The 18506-nt window shown below is 43.2% G+C and overlaps 2 long non-coding RNA genes across 2 annotated transcripts; both read right to left on the bottom strand.

The window, feature by feature from the left end:
- Window positions 1-3408: 3408 nt before the first annotated feature.
- On the bottom strand, window positions 3409-7513 carry LOC133539530 (uncharacterized). The gene is made up of 3 exons (XR_009803425.1): window positions 7420-7513; window positions 7233-7300; window positions 3409-3494 (listed from the first exon to the last, which is right to left on the bottom strand). It is a non-coding gene; the product is annotated as an uncharacterized LOC133539530 (long non-coding RNA).
- Window positions 7514-14353: 6840 nt separating this feature from the next.
- LOC133539518 (uncharacterized) lies at window positions 14354-16980 on the bottom strand. The gene is made up of 3 exons (XR_009803421.1): window positions 14724-16980; window positions 14585-14669; window positions 14354-14463 (listed from the first exon to the last, which is right to left on the bottom strand). It is a non-coding gene; the product is annotated as an uncharacterized LOC133539518 (long non-coding RNA).
- Window positions 16981-18506: the final 1526 nt, after the last annotated feature.

Genomic DNA, 18506 nt, shown 5'->3' with positions numbered 1-18506 from the left:
CTGCATACGTCAGCAGACTAATTAGGAGTCTTTGTTTGTTTACTTACTACTAAAAGCCAAGTTCTCTGTTCGTGCTATCTCTCTCTCTCTCTCTCTGTCTCCAACTCCAACAATGTGTCTCAGACCGGCTGCTGCTAATAAAGACGACAGGTGATGAGATAACCAGTCCCAGCTGGGCAATCCACTCACCTGTCGCTGCCTTCGAGGCCGGTCCTTACACACAGCGCTCCGTGGCAAGCCTGCAGACCACGGCCCCCTCCACACCTGGGAAAATATGATAGAAAACATGATATATTATCACTTTTATGCAGAAATTTGACACAATATGTTACTGCATACGTCAGCAGACTAATTAGGAGTCATTGTTTTTGTACTTACTACTAAAAGACAAGTTCTCTGTTCGTGCTATCTCTCTCTCTCTCTGTCTCCAACTCCAACAATGTGTCTCAGACCGGCTGCTGCTAATAAAGACGACAGGTGATGAGATAACCAGTCCCAGCTGGGCAATCCACTCACCTGTCGCTGCCTTCGAGGCCGGTCCTTACACACAGCGCTCCGTGGCAAGCCCGCAGACCACGGCCCCCTCCACACCTGGGAAAATATGATAGAAAATATGATATATTACCACTTTTATGCAGAAATTTGACACATGTTACTGCATACGTCAGCAGACTAATTAGGAGTCATTGTTTGTTTACTTACTACTAAAAGACAAGTTCTCTGTTCGTGCTATCTCTCTCTCTCTCTCTCTGTCTCCAACTCCAACAATGTGTCTCAGACCGGCTGCTGCTAATAAAGACGACAGGTGATGAGATAACCAGTCCCAGCTGGGCAATCCACTCACCTGTCGCTGCCTTCGAGGCCGGTCCTTACACACAGCGCTCCGTGGCAAGCCTGCAGACCATGGCCCCCTCCACACCTGGGAAAATATGATAGAAAATATGATAGAAAATATGATATATTACCACTTTTATGCAGAAATTTGACACATGTTACTGCATACGTCAGCAGACTAATTAGGAGTCATTGTTTGTTTACCTACTACTAAAAGCCAAGTTCTCTGTTCGTGCTATCTCTCTCTCTCTCTGTCTCCAACTCCAACAATGTGTCTCAGACCGGCTGCTGCTAATAAAGACGACAGGTGATGAGATAACCAGTCCCAGCTGGGCAATCCACTCACCTGTCGCTGCCTTTGAGGCCGGTCCTTACACACAGCGCTCCGTGGCAAGCCTGCAGACCACGGCCCCCTCCACACCTGGGAAAATATGATAGAAAATATGATATATTACCACTTTTATGCAGAAATTTGACACGTTACTGCATACGTCAGCAGACTAATTAGGAGTCTTTGTTTGTTTACTTACTACTAAAAGCCAAGTTCTCTGTTCGTGCTATCTCTCTCTCTCTCTCTCTGTCTCCAACTCCAACAATGTGTCTCAGACCGGCTGCTGCTAATAAAGACGACAGGTGATGAGATAACCAGTCCCAGCTGGGCAATCCACTCACCTGTCGCTGCCTTCGAGGCCGGTCCTTACACACAGCGCTCCGTGGCAAGCCTGCAGACCACGGCCCCCTCCACACCTGGGAAAATATGATAGAAAACATGATATATTATCACTTTTATGCAGAAATTTGACACAATATGTTACTGCATACGTCAGCAGACTAATTAGGAGTCATTGTTTTTGTACTTACTACTAAAAGACAAGTTCTCTGTTCGTGCTATCTCTCTCTCTCTCTGTCTCCAACTCCAACAATGTGTCTCAGACCGGCTGCTGCTAATAAAGACGACAGGTGATGAGATAACCAGTCCCAGCTGGGCAATCCACTCACCTGTCGCTGCCTTCGAGGCCGGTCCTTACACACAGCGCTCCGTGGCAAGCCCGCAGACCACGGCCCCCTCCACACCTGGGAAAATATGATAGAAAATATGATATATTACCACTTTTATGCAGAAATTTGACACATGTTACTGCATACGTCAGCAGACTAATTAGGAGTCATTGTTTGTTTACTTACTACTAAAAGACAAGTTCTCTGTTCGTGCTATCTCTCTCTCTCTCTCTCTGTCTCCAACTCCAACAATGTGTCTCAGACCGGCTGCTGCTAATAAAGACGACAGGTGATGAGATAACCAGTCCCAGCTGGGCAATCCACTCACCTGTCGCTGCCTTCGAGGCCGGTCCTTACACACAGCGCTCCGTGGCAAGCCTGCAGACCACGGCCCCCTCCACACCTGGGAAAATATGATAGAAAACATGATATATTATCACTTTTATGCAGAAATTTGACACAATATGTTACTGCATACGTCAGCAGACTAATTAGCAGTCTTTGTTTTTTTATTTACTACTAAAAGACAAGTTCTCTGTTCGTGCTATCTCTCTCTCTCTCTGTCTCAAACTCCAACAATGTGTCTCAGCCCGGCTTCTGCTAATAAAGACGACAGGTGATGGGATAACCAGTCCCAGCTGGGCAATCCACTCACCTGTCGCTGGTTTTGAGGCCGGTCAGCAGAATAATTAGGAGTCTTTGTTTGTTTACTTACTACTAAAAGCCAAGTTCTCTGTTCGTGCTATCTCTCTCTCTCTCTCTCTGTCGCCAACTCCAACAATGTGTCTCAGACCGGCTGCTGCTAATAAAGACGACAGGTGATGAGATAACCAGTCCCAGCTGGGCAATCCACTCACCTGTCGCTGCCTTCGAGGCCGGTCCTTACACACAGCGCTCCGTGGCAAGCCTGCAGACCACGGCCCCCTCCACACCTGGGAAAATATGATAGAAAACATGATATATTATCACTTTTATGCAGAAATTTGACACAATGTGTTACTGCATACGTCAGCAGACTAATTAGGAGTCATTGTTTGTTTACTTACTACTAAAAGCCAAGTTCTCTGTTCGTGCTATCTCTCTCTCTCTCTCTGTCTCTAACTCCAACAATGTGTCTCAGCCCGGCTTCTGCTAATAAAGACGACAGGTGATGGGATAACCAGTCCCAGCTGGGCAATCCACTCACCTGTCGCTGGTTTTGAGGCCGGTCAGCAGAATAATTAGGAGTCTTTGTTTGTTTACTTACTACTAAAAGCCAAGTTCTCTGTTCGTGCTATCTCTCTCTCTCTCTCTCTGTCGCCAACTCCAACAATGTGTCTCAGACCGGCTGCTGCTAATAAAGACGACAGGTGATGAGATAACCAGTCCCAGCTGGGCAATCCACTCACCTGTCGCTGCCTTCGAGGCCGGTCCTTACACACAGCGCTCCGTGGCAAGCCTGCAGACCACGGCCCCCTCCACACCTGGGAAAATATGATAGAAAACATGATATATTATCACTTTTATGCAGAAATTTGACACAATGTGTTACTGCATACGTCAGCAGACTAATTAGGAGTCATTGTTTGTTTACTTACTACTAAAAGCCAAGTTCTCTGTTCGTGCTATCTCTCTCTCTCTCTCTCTGTCTCTAACTCCAACAATGTGTCTCAGCCCGGCTTCTGCAAATAAAGACGACAGGTGATGAGATAACCAGTCCCAGCTGGGCAATCCACTCACCTGTCGCTGGCTTTGAGGCCGGTCAGCAGAATATATAGGAGTCTTTGTTTGTTTACTTACTACTAAAAGACAAGTTGTCTATTATGTTGACAATTTTATTTAAGGACTAAATTGCAATAATAAACATATGTTTCATGTACCCGAAGATTTTTTTTGTTAAAATAAAGCCAATGATGCCATTTTAGAAAAGTTTTGGAATACATTTTGATACCGGTACCACAATATTGGTATAAATACAACCTTAATGCCACAAATCTTCCTACTTGGCAATATATAAAATGATGTTGTAAATGATGTTTTTAGACTTAACTTCTATTGTTTATGACACCGGGACTCATGCAGGATTTCCCTGGCGATTGTATTCAACACGGCACAGGTGCCAATTTCAATTGTTGGAGTTTATGACGAGATAATTACCTCTAAGGAAACTGCCAAGGTGAGGCTGTGTGGTTAAAAAAAAACCGACGCATTGAAAACAAGTCTTCCCTCTCACCTCACCTGACATGAAACAGACTCCTCCTCTCATTCTCACCAAACCAAAGACAAGATATTTAACCTTCACACTGAGAACATTTATTTTTTGCAAATATTAGCTCATTTGGAATTTGATGCCTGCAACATGCTTCAAAAAAGCTGGCATGAGTGGCAAAAAAGACAGGGAAAGTTGAGGAATGCTCATCAAGCACTTATTTGGAACATCCCACAGGTGTGCAGGCTAATTGGGAACAGGTGGGTGCCATGATTGGCTATAAAAACAACTTCCATGAAATACTCAGTCGGTCCCAAACAAGGAGGGGGCGAGGGTCACCACTTTGTCAACAAATGCCTGAGCAAATTGTTTAAGAACAACATTTCTCAAGCAGCTATTGCAAGGAATTTAGGGATTTCACCATCTACGCTCCGTAATATCATCAAAATGTTCAGAGAATCTGGAGAAATAACTGCACGTAAGCAGCAAGGCTGAAAACCGACATTAAATGCCAGTGTCCTGCGATCCCCCAGGCAGTACTGCATAAAAAAACAACAACAACATCAGTGTGTAAAGGATATCACCACATGGGCTCAGGAACACTTCAGAAAACCAGTGTCAGTAAATACAGTTGGTCGCGACATCTGTAAGTGCAAGTTAAAACTCTACTATGCAAAGCCAAAGCCATTTATCAACAACACCCAGAAACGCCGCCGGCTTCCTTGGGCCCGAGCTCTTCTGAGATGGACTGATGCAAATTGGGAAAGAGTTTTGTGCTCTGACAATTCCACATTTCAAATTGTTTTTGGAAACTGTGGGCGTCGTGTCCTCCGGAACAAAGAATAGAAGAACCATCCGGACTGTTGTAGGAGCAAAGTTGAAAAGCCAGCATCTGTGATGGTGAACAAATGTGTGAGAAAATAGTCCACCAGTTTAAGGACAACATTTCTCAACCAGCTATTGCAAGGAATTTAGGGACTTCACCATCTACGCTCCGTAATATCATCAAAAGGTTCAGAGACTCTGGAGAAGTCCCTGCACTTATTACAGACCTTTGATCCCTCAGGCTGTACTGCATTAAAAAGCGACATCAGCGTGTAAAGGATATCCCCACATGGGCTCAGGAACACTTCAGAAAACCACTGTCACTAAATACAGTTTGTCGCTACATCTGTAAGTGCAGGTTAAAACTCTAGTATGCCATTTATCAACAACACCCAAAAACGGCGCCGGCTTCGCCAGACCTAATCCAAGATGGACTGATGCAAAGTGGAAAAGTGTTCTGTGGTCTGACGAGTCCACATTTCAAATTGTTTTCATACACTTTACAAGAAATGCATTGGCAGCAATCTCCGTAGCTTGCCAGCTTGTGCACACTAGCTTTTAGAGACTTATTTTCTTTTAGAGCAGTCAGGGCTTTTATTGTGAAGACAGGAACTGTGCGGTTGGTCTTTAGAGTTTTGACGGCGGGTACGGCGCGAAGGTCTGTTGAAATAATAGTTTCTCGCATTCCTGTCGGTCGTTTTTTCTTAATAATGATCTGGTCACCCCACAAGACCCTCGGGTGCCCTGAACGTCTTGGTGAAGATTGATGATCGCTCATTTTTAGGTCTATTTTCTTAATGCCTGACTGGCAATGGACTGACACGCCCTCCGCCATCCACGTCATGGAATCAAATCGTTAAGTGGCCAAAGAGTCACACCCCGACTAATAATAGTCCTCTGCAATATCACAAGGGGGGCGGTTTAGCTCGGTTGGTAGAGTGGCCGTGCCAACAACTTGAGGGTTGCAGGTTCGATTCCCGCTTCTGCCAACCTAGTCACTGCCGTTGTGTCCTTGGGCAAGACACTTTACCCACCTGCTCCCAGTGCCACCCACACTGGTTTGAATGTAACTTAGATATTGGGTTTCACTATGTAAAGTGCTTTGAGTCACTAGAGAAAAAGCGCTATATAAATATAATTCACTTCACTAATTCAAAATACAATTCACAAGTCATTACTGAAAAACGAAGTCTGCTGATGTGCTCCGCAGACGACGTTGCACACTTTAGTAGAGTCAGGGCTGTTGAATTAAGAGCGTAATTAACTATCAAAATACGTTTGAAAAATTATAGATGTAATTTTTAAACCGTATAAATCACACCCCTGCAGTGACAGTAAATTAGGGATAATTTACAGTAAAAGTCATGCAATTATTAGCCAAAATTTGCTGTGAATTTACAATGAAAATATTTATTTGATACAATTTCTAGGCGCAGTCAAGGCGTTGAGGGGTTCCGGTTTGGTGGCCACGGGATTAGGTCTCTGCTTTTTGCAGATGATGTGGTCCTGATGGCTTCATCTGGCCGGGATCTTCAGCTCTCACTGGATCGGTTCGCAGCCGAGTGTGAAGCGACCGGAATGAGAATCAGCACCTCCAAGTCCGAGTCCATGGTTCTCGCCCGGAAAAGGGTGGAGTGCCATCTCCGGGTTGGGGAGGAGACCCTGCCCCAAGTGGAGGAGTTCAAGTACCTAGGAGTCTTGTTCACGAGTGAGGGAAGAGTGGATCGTGAGATCGACAGGCGGATCGGTGCGGCGTCTTCAGTAATGCGGACGTTGTATCGATCCGTTGTGGTGAAGAAGGAGCTGAGCCGGAAGGCAAAGCTCTCAATTTACCGGTCGATCTACGTTCCCATCCTCACCTATGGTCATGAGCTTTGGGTCATGACCGAAAGGATAAGATCACGGGTACAAGCGGCCCAAATGAGTTTCCTCCGCCGTGTGGCGGGTCTCTCCCTTAGAGATAGGGTGAGAAGCTCTGCCATCCGGGAGGAGCTCAACGTAAAGCCGCTGCTCCTCCACATCGAGAGGAGCCAGATGAGGTGGTTCGGGCATCTGGTCAGGATGCCACCCGAACGCCTCCCTAGGGATGTGTTTAGGGCACGTCCAGCTGGTAGGAGGCCACGGGGAAGACCCAGGACACGTTGGGAAGACTATGTCTCCCGGCTGGCCTGGGAACGCCTCGGGATCCCCCGGGAAGAGCTAGACGAAGTGGCTGGGGATAGGGAAGTCTGGGCTTCCCTGCTTAGGCTGCTGCCCCCGCGCCCCGACCTCGGATAAGCGGAAGATGATGGATGGATGGATGGATGGATTTTCCAAAAGTCATTTAAGTGGCTTTAAAAAGGCCAAATGTGCACGCTCCCACCTGCTGTGAATGTCAGGGACTCACATTTCTATTCTTGCTGCACACTTTTTCCCAGCGTGGCGGCCAGGATGTCATCAAGAATGCTGAAGGACCTGGGAGAGTTTGCCACTTTAGTTCATTGCGTCCGTTACTAAAAGGTATCAAACCCAGATCCGGCCCGTCACATCATTTTAAGTGACGACCTGGAAATATAAATGGATCAACAAAGTACCTTATAGCTGTGGTGAGGTGGCGACTTGTCCAGGGTGTACTCCGCCTTCCGTCCGAATGCAGCTGAGATAGGCTCCAGCAACCGTCCCGCGACCCAAAAAAGGGACAAGCGGTAGAAAATTGATGGATGGATGGAAAGTACCTTTTATTTTCTTGTTAAATGTGTGTTTTTTTTTTCCAATTTGACAGAAAAAAAATATATGAACTGCATGGATTTTGCATACCTTTTCAAATTTATAGCATCCAATTAACAACGAATAATAAATTATATCATCACACTTTTCCAAACTTTTTTGTTGTCAAAATAAAATAAAATTCAGTACAGGACAATAGTTTGGACACAGCTTCTCATTCAATGTCTTGTCGTTATTTCCATGACTATTTACATTGTAGATAGTCACGTCAAAACTATGAATGAACACAAGTGGAGTTATGTACTTAACAAAAGAAGGTCAAATAACTGAAAACATGTTTTATATTCTAGTTTCTTCAAAATAGCCACTCGTTGCTCCGATTACTGCTTTGCACACTCTTGGTATTCTCTCCATGAGCTTGAAGAGGTAGTCACCTGAATGGTTCTCACTTCACAGGTGTGCTTGAAGCTCATGAGGAGAATGCCAAGAGTGTGCAACTACATTTAGTAAGAAATGATTAAGTACTTTATTGACGCTTATTACAAAACCCAAAAGCAATGAAGTTGTCACATGTAAATGGGAAATAAAAAGAGAATACAATGATTTGCAAATCCTTCTCAACTTACATTCAGTTGAATAGACTACAAAGACAACATATTTCATCTTCACACATTTTTGCAAATAATCATAAACTTAGAATTTTATGGCAGCAACACATTGCAAAAAAAAGCATTTTTACCAGTGTGTTACATGGCCTTTCCTTTGAACAACACTCAGTGCAGGTTTGGGAACTGAGGAGACACATTTTTGAAGTGGAATTCTTCCCCATTCTTGTTTGATGTACAGCTTAAGTTGTTCAACAGTCCGGTGATGTGGTATTTTAGGCTTCATAATGAGACACACATTTTAAATGGCAGGCCAGTCTAGTACCAGCACTCTTTTACTACGAAGCCACGCTGTTGTAACATGTGGCCTGGCATTGTCTTGCTGAAATAAGCAGGGGCGTCCATGATAACGTTGCTTGGACGCCAACATATGTTGCTCCAAAACTTGTATGTACCTTTCAGCATTAATGGTGCCTTCACAGATGTGTAAGTTACCCATGCCTTGGGCACTAATACACCCCCATACCATCACACATGTGTAAGTTACCCATGTCTTGGGCACTAATACACCCCCATACCATCACACATGTGTAAGTTACCCATGTCTTGTTCACTAATACACCCCCATACCATCACACATGTGTAAGTTACCCATGCCTTGGGCACTAATGCACCCCCATACCATCACACATGTGTAAGTTAGTCATGTCTTGTTCACTAATACACCCCCATACCATCACACATGTGTAAGTTACCCATGTCTTGTTCACTAATACACCCCCATACCATCACACATGTGTAAGTTACCCATGTCTTGTTCACTAATACACCCCCATACCATCACACATGTGTAAGTTACCCATGTCTTGTTCACTAATACACCCCCATACCATCACACATGTGTAAGTTAGTCATGTCTTGTTCACTAATACACCCCCATACCATCACACATGTGTAAGTTACCCATGTCTTGTTCACTAATACACCCCCATACCATCACACATGTGTAAGTTACCCATGTCTTGTTCACTAATACACCCCCATACCATCACACATGTGTAAGTTAGTCATGTCTTGTTCACTAATACACCCCCATACCATCACACATGTGTAAGTTACCCATGTCTTGTTCACTAATACACCCCCATACCATCACACATGTGTAAGTTACCCATGTCTTGTTCACTAATACACCCCCATACCATCACACATGTGTAAGTTACCCATGTCTTGTTCACTAATACACCCCCATACCATCACACATGTGTAACTAACCCATGTCTTGTTCACTAATACACCCCCATACCATCACACATGTGTAAGTTACCCATGTCTTGTTCACTAATACACCCCCATACCATCACACATGTGTAACTAACCCATGTCTTGTTCACTAATACACCCCCATACCATCACACATGTGTAACTAACCCATGTCTTGTTCACTAATACACCCCCATACCATCACACATGTGTAAGTTACCCATGTCTTGTTCACTAATACACCCCCATACCATCACACATGTGTAAGTTAGTCATGTCTTGTTCACTAATACACCCCCATACCATCACACATGTGTAAGTTAGTCATGTCTTGTTCACTAATACACCCCCATACCATCACACATGTGTAACTAACCCATGTCTTGTTCACTAATACACCCCCATACCATCACACATGTGTAAGTTACCCATGTCTTGTTCACTAATACACCCCCATACCATCACACATGTGTAAGTTACCCATGTCTTGTTCACTAATACACCCCCATACCATCACACATGTGTAAGTTACCCATGTCTTGTTCACTAATACACCCCCATACCATCACACATGTGTAAGTTACCCATGTCTTGTTCACTAATACACCCCCATACCATCACACATGTGTAAGTTAGTCATGTCTTGTTCACTAATACACCCCCATACCATCACACATGTGTAAGTTAGTCATGTCTTGTTCACTAATACACCCCCATACCATCACACATGTGTAAGTTACCCATGTCTTGTTCACTAATACACCCCCATACCATCACACATGTGTAAGTTACCCATGTCTTGTTCACTAATACACCCCCATACCATCACACATGTGTAAGTTAGTCATGTCTTGTTCACTAATACACCCCCATACCATCACACATGTGTAAGTTACCCATGTCTTGTTCACTAATACACCCCCATACCATCACACATGTGTAAGTTACCCATGTCTTGTTCACTAATACACCCCCATACCATCACACATGTGTAAGTTAGTCATGTCTTGTTCACTAATACACCCCCATACCATCACACATGTGTAAGTTACCCATGTCTTGTTCACTAATACACCCCCATACCATCACACATGTGTAAGTTACCCATGTCTTGTTCACTAATACACCCCCATACCATCACACATGTGTAAGCTACCCATGTCTTGTTCACTAATACACCCCCATACCATCACACATGTGTAACTAACCCATGTCTTGTTCACTAATACACCCCCATACCATCACACATGTGTAAGTTACCCATGTCTTGTTCACTAATACACCCCCATACCATCACACATGTGTAAGTTAGTCATGTCTTGTTCACTAATACACCCCCATACCATCACACATGTGTAACTAACCCATGTCTTGTTCACTAATACACCCCCATACCATCACACATGTGTAAGTTACCCATGTCTTGTTCACTAATACACCCCCATACCATCACACATGTGTAAGTTAGTCATGTCTTGTTCACTAATACACCCCCATACCATCACACATGTGTAAGTTAGTCATGTCTTGTTCACTAATACACCCCCATACCATCACACATGTGTAAGTTACCCATGTCTTGTTCACTAATACACCCCCATACCATCACACATGTGTAAGTTAGTCATGTCTTGTTCACTAATACACCCCCATACCATCACACATGTGTAAGTTAGTCATGTCTTGTTCACTAATACACCCCCATACCATCACACATGTGTAAGTTAGTCATGTCTTGTTCACTAATACACCCCCATACCATCACACATGTGTAAGTTAGTCATGTCTTGTTCACTAATACACCCCCATACCATCACACATGTGTAAGTTACCCATGTCTTGGGCACTAATACACCCCCATACCATCACACATGTGTAAGTTAGTCATGTCTTGTTCACTAATACACCCCCATACCATCACACATGTGTAACTAACCCATGTCTTGTTCACTAATACACCCCCATACCATCACACATGTGTAAGTTACCCATGTCTTGTTCACTAATACACCCCCATACCATCACACATGTGTAAGTTACCCATGTCTTGTTCACTAATACACCCCCATACCATCACACATGTGTAAGTTAGTCATGTCTTGTTCACTAATACACCCCCATACCATCACACATGTGTAAGTTACCCATGTCTTGTTCACTAATACACCCCCATACCATCACACATGTGTAAGTTACCCATGTCTTGTTCACTAATACACCCCCATACCATCACACATGTGTAAGTTAGTCATGTCTTGTTCACTAATACACCCCCATACCATCACACATGTGTAAGTTACCCATGTCTTGTTCACTAATACACCCCCATACCATCACACATGTGTAAGTTACCCATGTCTTGTTCACTAATACACCCCCATACCATCACACATGTGTAAGTTACCCATGTCTTGTTCACTAATACACCCCCATACCATCACACATGTGTAACTAACCCATGTCTTGTTCACTAATACACCCCCATACCATCACACATGTGTAAGTTACCCATGTCTTGTTCACTAATACACCCCCATACCATCACACATGTGTAACTAACCCATGTCTTGTTCACTAATACACCCCCATACCATCACACATGTGTAACTAACCCATGTCTTGTTCACTAATACACCCCCATACCATCACACATGTGTAAGTTACCCATGTCTTGTTCACTAATACACCCCCATACCATCACACATGTGTAAGTTAGTCATGTCTTGTTCACTAATACACCCCCATACCATCACACATGTGTAAGTTACCCATGTCTTGTTCACTAATACACCCCCATACCATCACACATGTGTAAGTTAGTCATGTCTTGTTCACTAATACACCCCCATACCATCACACATGTGTAAGTTAGTCATGTCTTGTTCACTAATACACCCCCATACCATCACACATGTGTAAGTTAGTCATGTCTTGTTCACTAATACACCCCCATACCATCACACATGTGTAAGTTAGTCATGTCTTGTTCACTAATACACCCCCATACCATCACACATGTGTAAGTTACCCATGTCTTGGGCACTAATACACCCCCATACCATCACACATGTGTAAGTTAGTCATGTCTTGTTCACTAATACACCCCCATACCATCACACATGTGTAACTAACCCATGTCTTGTTCACTAATACACCCCCATACCATCACACATGTGTAAGTTAGTCATGTCTTGTTCACTAATACACCCCCATACCATCACACATGTGTAAGTTACCCATGTCTTGTTCACTAATACACCCCCATACCATCACACATGTGTAAGTTAGTCATGTCTTGTTCACTAATACACCCCCATACCATCACACATGTGTAAGTTAGTCATGTCTTGTTCACTAATACACCCCCATACCATCACACATGTGTAAGTTACCCATGTCTTGTTCACTAATACACCCCCATACCATCACACATGTGTAAGTTACCCATGTCTTGTTCACTAATACACCCCCATACCATCACACATGTGTAAGTTAGTCATGTCTTGTTCACTAATACACCCCCATACCATCACACATGTGTAACTAACCCATGTCTTGTTCACTAATACACCCCCATACCATCACACATGTGTAAGTTAGTCATGTCTTGTTCACTAATACACCCCCATACCATCACACATGTGTAACTAACCCATGTCTTGTTCACTAATACACCCCCATACCATCACACATGTGTAAGTTAGTCATGTCTTGTTCACTAATACACCCCCATACCATCACACATGTGTAAGTTAGTCATGTCTTGTTCACTAATACACCCCCATACCATCACACATGTGTAAGTTAGTCATGTCTTGTTCACTAATACACCCCCATACCATCACACATGTGTAAGTTAGTCATGTCTTGTTCACTAATACACCCCCATACCATCACACATGTGTAAGTTACCCATGTCTTGTTCACTAATACACCCCCATACCATCACACATGTATAAGTTAGTCATGTCTTGTTCACTAATACACCCCCATACCATCACACATGTGTAAGTTACCCATGTCTTGTTCACTAATACACCCCCATACCATCACACATGCTGGCTTTTACACTTTGCGCTTAGAACAATCCGGATGGTTCTTCTCCTCTTTGTCCACAGTTTCCAAAAACAATTTGAAATGTGGACTCATCAGACCACAGAACACTTTTCCACTTTGCATCAGTCCATCTTAGATGATCTCGGGCCCAAGGAAGTCATTGGCGTTTTTGGGTGTTGTCGATAAATGGCTTTTGATTTGCATCATAAGAGTTTTAACTTGCACTTACAGATGTAGTGACGAACGGTAGTTACTGACAGTGGTTTTATGAAGTGTTCCTGAGCCCATGTGGTAATATCCTTTACACACTGATGTTGCTTTTTGATGCAGTACCGCCTGAGGGATCCAAGGTCGGTAATATTGTCACTTATGTGCAGTGATTTCTCCAGATTCTCTGATCATTTTGATGATTTTACGGACCATAGATGGTAAAATCCCTAAATTCCTTGCAATAGCTCGTTGAGAAATGTTGTTCTAAAACTGTTCGACAATTTGCTTACAAAGTGGTGACCCTCGCCCCATCCTTGTTTGTGAATTACTTAGCATTTCCTGGAAGCTGCGTTTACACCCATTCATGGCACCCACCTGTTCCCAATTAGCCCGTCCACCTGTGGCATGTTCCAAATAAGCATTTGATGAGCATTCCTCAACTTTATCAGTCTTTTTTGCCACACGTGCCAGCTTTTATGAAACATGTTGCAGGCGTCAAATTCAGAATGAGCTAATATTTGCAAAAAAAAAAAAAAAATTCCAGTTTGAACGTTAAATATCTTGTCTTTGCAGTCTATTCAAGTGAATATAAGTTGGAAAGGATTTGTTGTATTCTGTTTTTATTTAGCATTTACACAAGGTGACAACTTGAATGCCTTTGGGGTTTGTATTACCTGGCCTGGGTGGGCCACTTTAAATGATGTGGCATGTCAGATCTGGGCCGTGAGTTGGACGTCTCTGGTGTGAGGAGTTTGGACAGTCAGGTCTGCATGTTTGCTGCACACAAGTAAGGCTACGATCAGTACTCAAGTCACTCAGCTATCTGCGGGTGTTGTTGGGACACAGACACCAGGAGTCTTGCCAACCACCAAAAGCAGCAGTCTGCCAACATGCTCACCTGGAAGCAAGTCCGATGTGTCACCGCACGACGCTCGGATGCAGGAATGTTACCAGAGAGCCTCGCTGGCTGGCACGCTGAACACCTGCCAGAGAAGTCGTGTCACAAGTCATCAATCACTCGCTCTTTACAGCCTTACCTTCAGGAGGAGACACGCCGACGCCAAGTCTTCCCGTGACGAAGGCAGCAGCCACGCCTGAGAGGACGCTGCACACGAGAGCCTTGCACGCTAACGTCGTCCATTCCGTCGCACACGCTTTGATTGACATTTCTGCACAGGCTGGCGACTTGAGGACAAAACACCTACAATAACCTGTTCAACTAATCACAGTCGTTACGCATTCGAGTTCTTGCACACCTGGAGGGGTTTTATGTTATTAATACCCACAGCTGAAAAGACACAGCTTTGGAAAAAAACAAAAAAAAAGTATGTTAACCTTCTTCTTGTGTTAGCTTTCTGTTAGCATCTCTTATGTTAACTAATCGGTTTCAACCCGTGACTTAAAGGCCGACTGAAGTGAGATGTTCTTATTCAAACGGGGATAGCAGCTCCATTCTATGTGTCATACTTCATCATTTCACCATATTGACATATTTTGGCTGAAAGGATTTAGTAGAGAACGTCGACAATAAAGTTGGCAACTTTTGGTGGCTAATAAAAAAGCCTTGCCTGTACCGGAAGTAGCAGACGATGTGCGCGTGACGTCACGGGTTGTGGAGCTCCTCACATCTGAACATTGTTTACAATCATGGCCACCAGTAGCGAGGGCGATTCGGACCAAGAAAGCGACAACTTCCCCATTAATTTGAGCGAGGATGAAAGATTCGTGGATGAGGAAAGTGAGAGAGAAGGACTAGAAAAAAATAGGAGCGATTCAGATGTTATTAGACAAATTTACTAGGATAATTCTGGAAAATCTCTCATCTGCTTATTGTGTTACTAGTGTTTTAGTGAGATTATATGGTACCTGTACAACCTGAAGGTCGGCCCCGCATCTTTCTTCAGCACCAGTCGGCAGGTGGTGGCGATGCCCATCTCTGCCCTTCGCAAGGGACCCTCTTCGAAACACAATCTTTCTAAATGATCGCTGCAAAATACACTGTACTTTGTGTGTGTGGTCCAATCCAACCGTGTTCGCTTGACCGCTCTGTTCCATAGTAAAGCTTCACCGTCATCTTTCGGGAATGTAAACAATGAAACACCGGCTGTGTTTATGTCGCTAAAGGCGGCCGCTATACACCGCTTCCCACCTACAGCTTTCTTCTTTGATGTCTCCATTGAACAAATTACGAAAGATTCAGCAACACAGATGTCCAGAATACTGTGGAATTTTGCGATGAAAACAGACGAGCTAAACAATAAACGATGCTGGAACAAAATGTCCTCTACAATCTGTGACGTCACAGCAGGATATTTCGGCGCGAAATTTAAAATTGCAATTTAGTAAACTAAAGCGGCCGTATTGGCATGTGTTGCAATGTTAATATTTCATCATTGATATATAAACTATCAGACTGCGTGGTCGCTAGTAGTGGCTTTCAGTAGGACTTTAAATCAGCTGTAAAATACACTAAAATCAATTATCTATCATCCAATTAGTTTCTCATCTCTTGATTACCTTGTTAGGCTTCCTTATCCATGAAAATACTGGTTTTCATATTTTTGGTTTTAGCCATTGGGCCTTATATTTGCCAGCATACCCCTCGATTTCAATTTAAAAAATGGTAAAATGAACTTTAAAAGAATCGTATGAATAAATAAAATGTTGTTGTGTTACCTGACTATTACTGAGGGGGTTTTAGAACACATCTCTTAAATATATTTAGGGACCGAATGTCCCTTTGGGACTGAGGACCCTGCTGATATCGTATCAGACTGATTTTGGTATCGACAAAGGGTACAATCGGTATTGTATCGGGACACTCCCAGTATCAGCTACTTTGATGTTTCTGGATTTTTGGGGATGACAGAAATATATCTTTTTTTGTTCTGGGGAGGATTTGCAGGGGCTCTTGGATGAAGAAACTAATGAAGAGAAGAATAAGTGATGATTACGTCACAATGTAAATAAACGCAATGGTTGGATCCACACCTGACATCCACTGTAATGATACCACATACAGGAGCGTATCTAGTCCACACTACTGTGATTACATCCATATTTTTCAAATGTGTGGTATCATCCAAAACTAATGTAAAGTATAAACCAGCAGATGAATAAGTGATTATAACATTCTTCACTACACACAGGTTTGCGTATCGAGTGGACCACTTTTTGTTTATTTTCCAATGACTTAATGATTTCAAGGTCAATGGCGACTAAATACTTAGCATATGGCGCCACCTAGTGTAAATACTTAGCATATGGCGCCACCTAGTGTAAATACTTAACATATGGCGCCACCTAGTGTAAATACTTAGCATATGGCGCCACCTAGTGTAAATACTTAGCATATGGCGCCACCTAGTGTAAATACTTAGCATATGGCGCCACCTAGTGTAAATACTTGGCATACGGCGCCACCTAGTGTAAATACTTAGCATATGGCGCCACCTAGTGTAAATACTTGGCATATGGCGCCACCTAGTGTAAATACTTAGCATATGGCGCCACCTAGTGTAAATACTTAGCATATGGCGCCACCTAGTGTAAATACTTGGCATATGGCACCACCTAGTGTAAATACTTAGCATATGGCGCCACCTAGTGTAAATACTTAGCATATGGCGCCACCTAGTGTAAATACTTAGCATATGGCGCCACCTAGTGTAAATACTTAGCATATGGCGCCACCTAGTGTAAATACTTAGCATATGGCGCCACCTAGTGCTTTACTGCATGATCGCCACATTCTCCCTGAATTACTGGGTCACGGTGGGAATATCAAGTTTGACTTCACCGACACCAAGAAGCTGAATAAGTCGCCCATCTGCGTGGTTCGTGCGCTGACTTTGTCATAAAAGGCCAAGCAACAAAAACAAAGAGCAAATTTGGCATGTGCCACGCCCCCTTCTGAGGGCAACCTCTCGTTGCCTGGCAACGCCCCGCATGCGGCCCAGGGGGGCGGAACCCTTGTGTGAGTGTTCTGGGGACTAACCAGCCCTTCAAAGTGGAACTCACTTCCGGTTGTTTTTTTTGAAAGAGGACTGCTTAGATCAGGGGTGTCCAAACTTTTTCCACTGAGGACCGCACACTGAAAAATCAAAGCAGGATATTACATATTTTTCATTTGCTTCTTTTTTTTAGAGCTACCCTCAAGTTGGGTCCAAGGGACCCAGGAGCGTCTCAGTCATACAAATGTTAAAAATATTTTTTTGGTCTTATTTTATTCATCGCTTCAAACTCAGAGGCGTCAAAGTGGATTTCACAGAGGGCCACATGCAGTTATGTTTGGCCCCACAGGGCCGCTTCTAACAGTTTTTATTATTACACCATTTTTTTAAGCATTTTTAAAAATCTAAAATGTCAAAAAATTATGTGGTAAATTACAATAACTTCACCTCAAAATGTAGTGTATGTTACTGTAAATGAAAAAAAAAGTACTGCTGTTTTTATGGTAAAAAAAAAAAAAAAAAGACTGCTCAATTGTCAGAATTTTACAGTAAAATATACATTTGCTTTTTTACTTTAAATTTAAAAAATGTATCTATTTTACAGTAAAATATTGGCACCTGAGCGTGTGGGATCTGAGCCGAGGATGTCGTTGTGGCTTGTGCAGCCCTTTGAGACACCCGTGATTTAAGGCTATGTAAATAAACATTGATTGATTTGCCAGCTTTTTGTTCTTTTTTTTTTTTAACCGCAAATCAATAAGTGTAGATTTTTCGGTGTAGTACTGTACATGCCAACACACCACGGACTATTACAGTAAAAAAAAAAAGGTACTGTTTTGTTCAGTTAGAAAAAAATACTGTAAAAAC

Source organism: Nerophis ophidion, linkage group LG21, assembly GCF_033978795.1.
Source record: "Nerophis ophidion isolate RoL-2023_Sa linkage group LG21, RoL_Noph_v1.0, whole genome shotgun sequence".
NCBI classification, from domain to species: Eukaryota; Metazoa; Chordata; class Actinopteri; order Syngnathiformes; family Syngnathidae; genus Nerophis; species Nerophis ophidion.
Note: the sequence above shows the minus strand (reverse complement) of the source record. Positions and strands in the feature narration are given on the sequence as shown.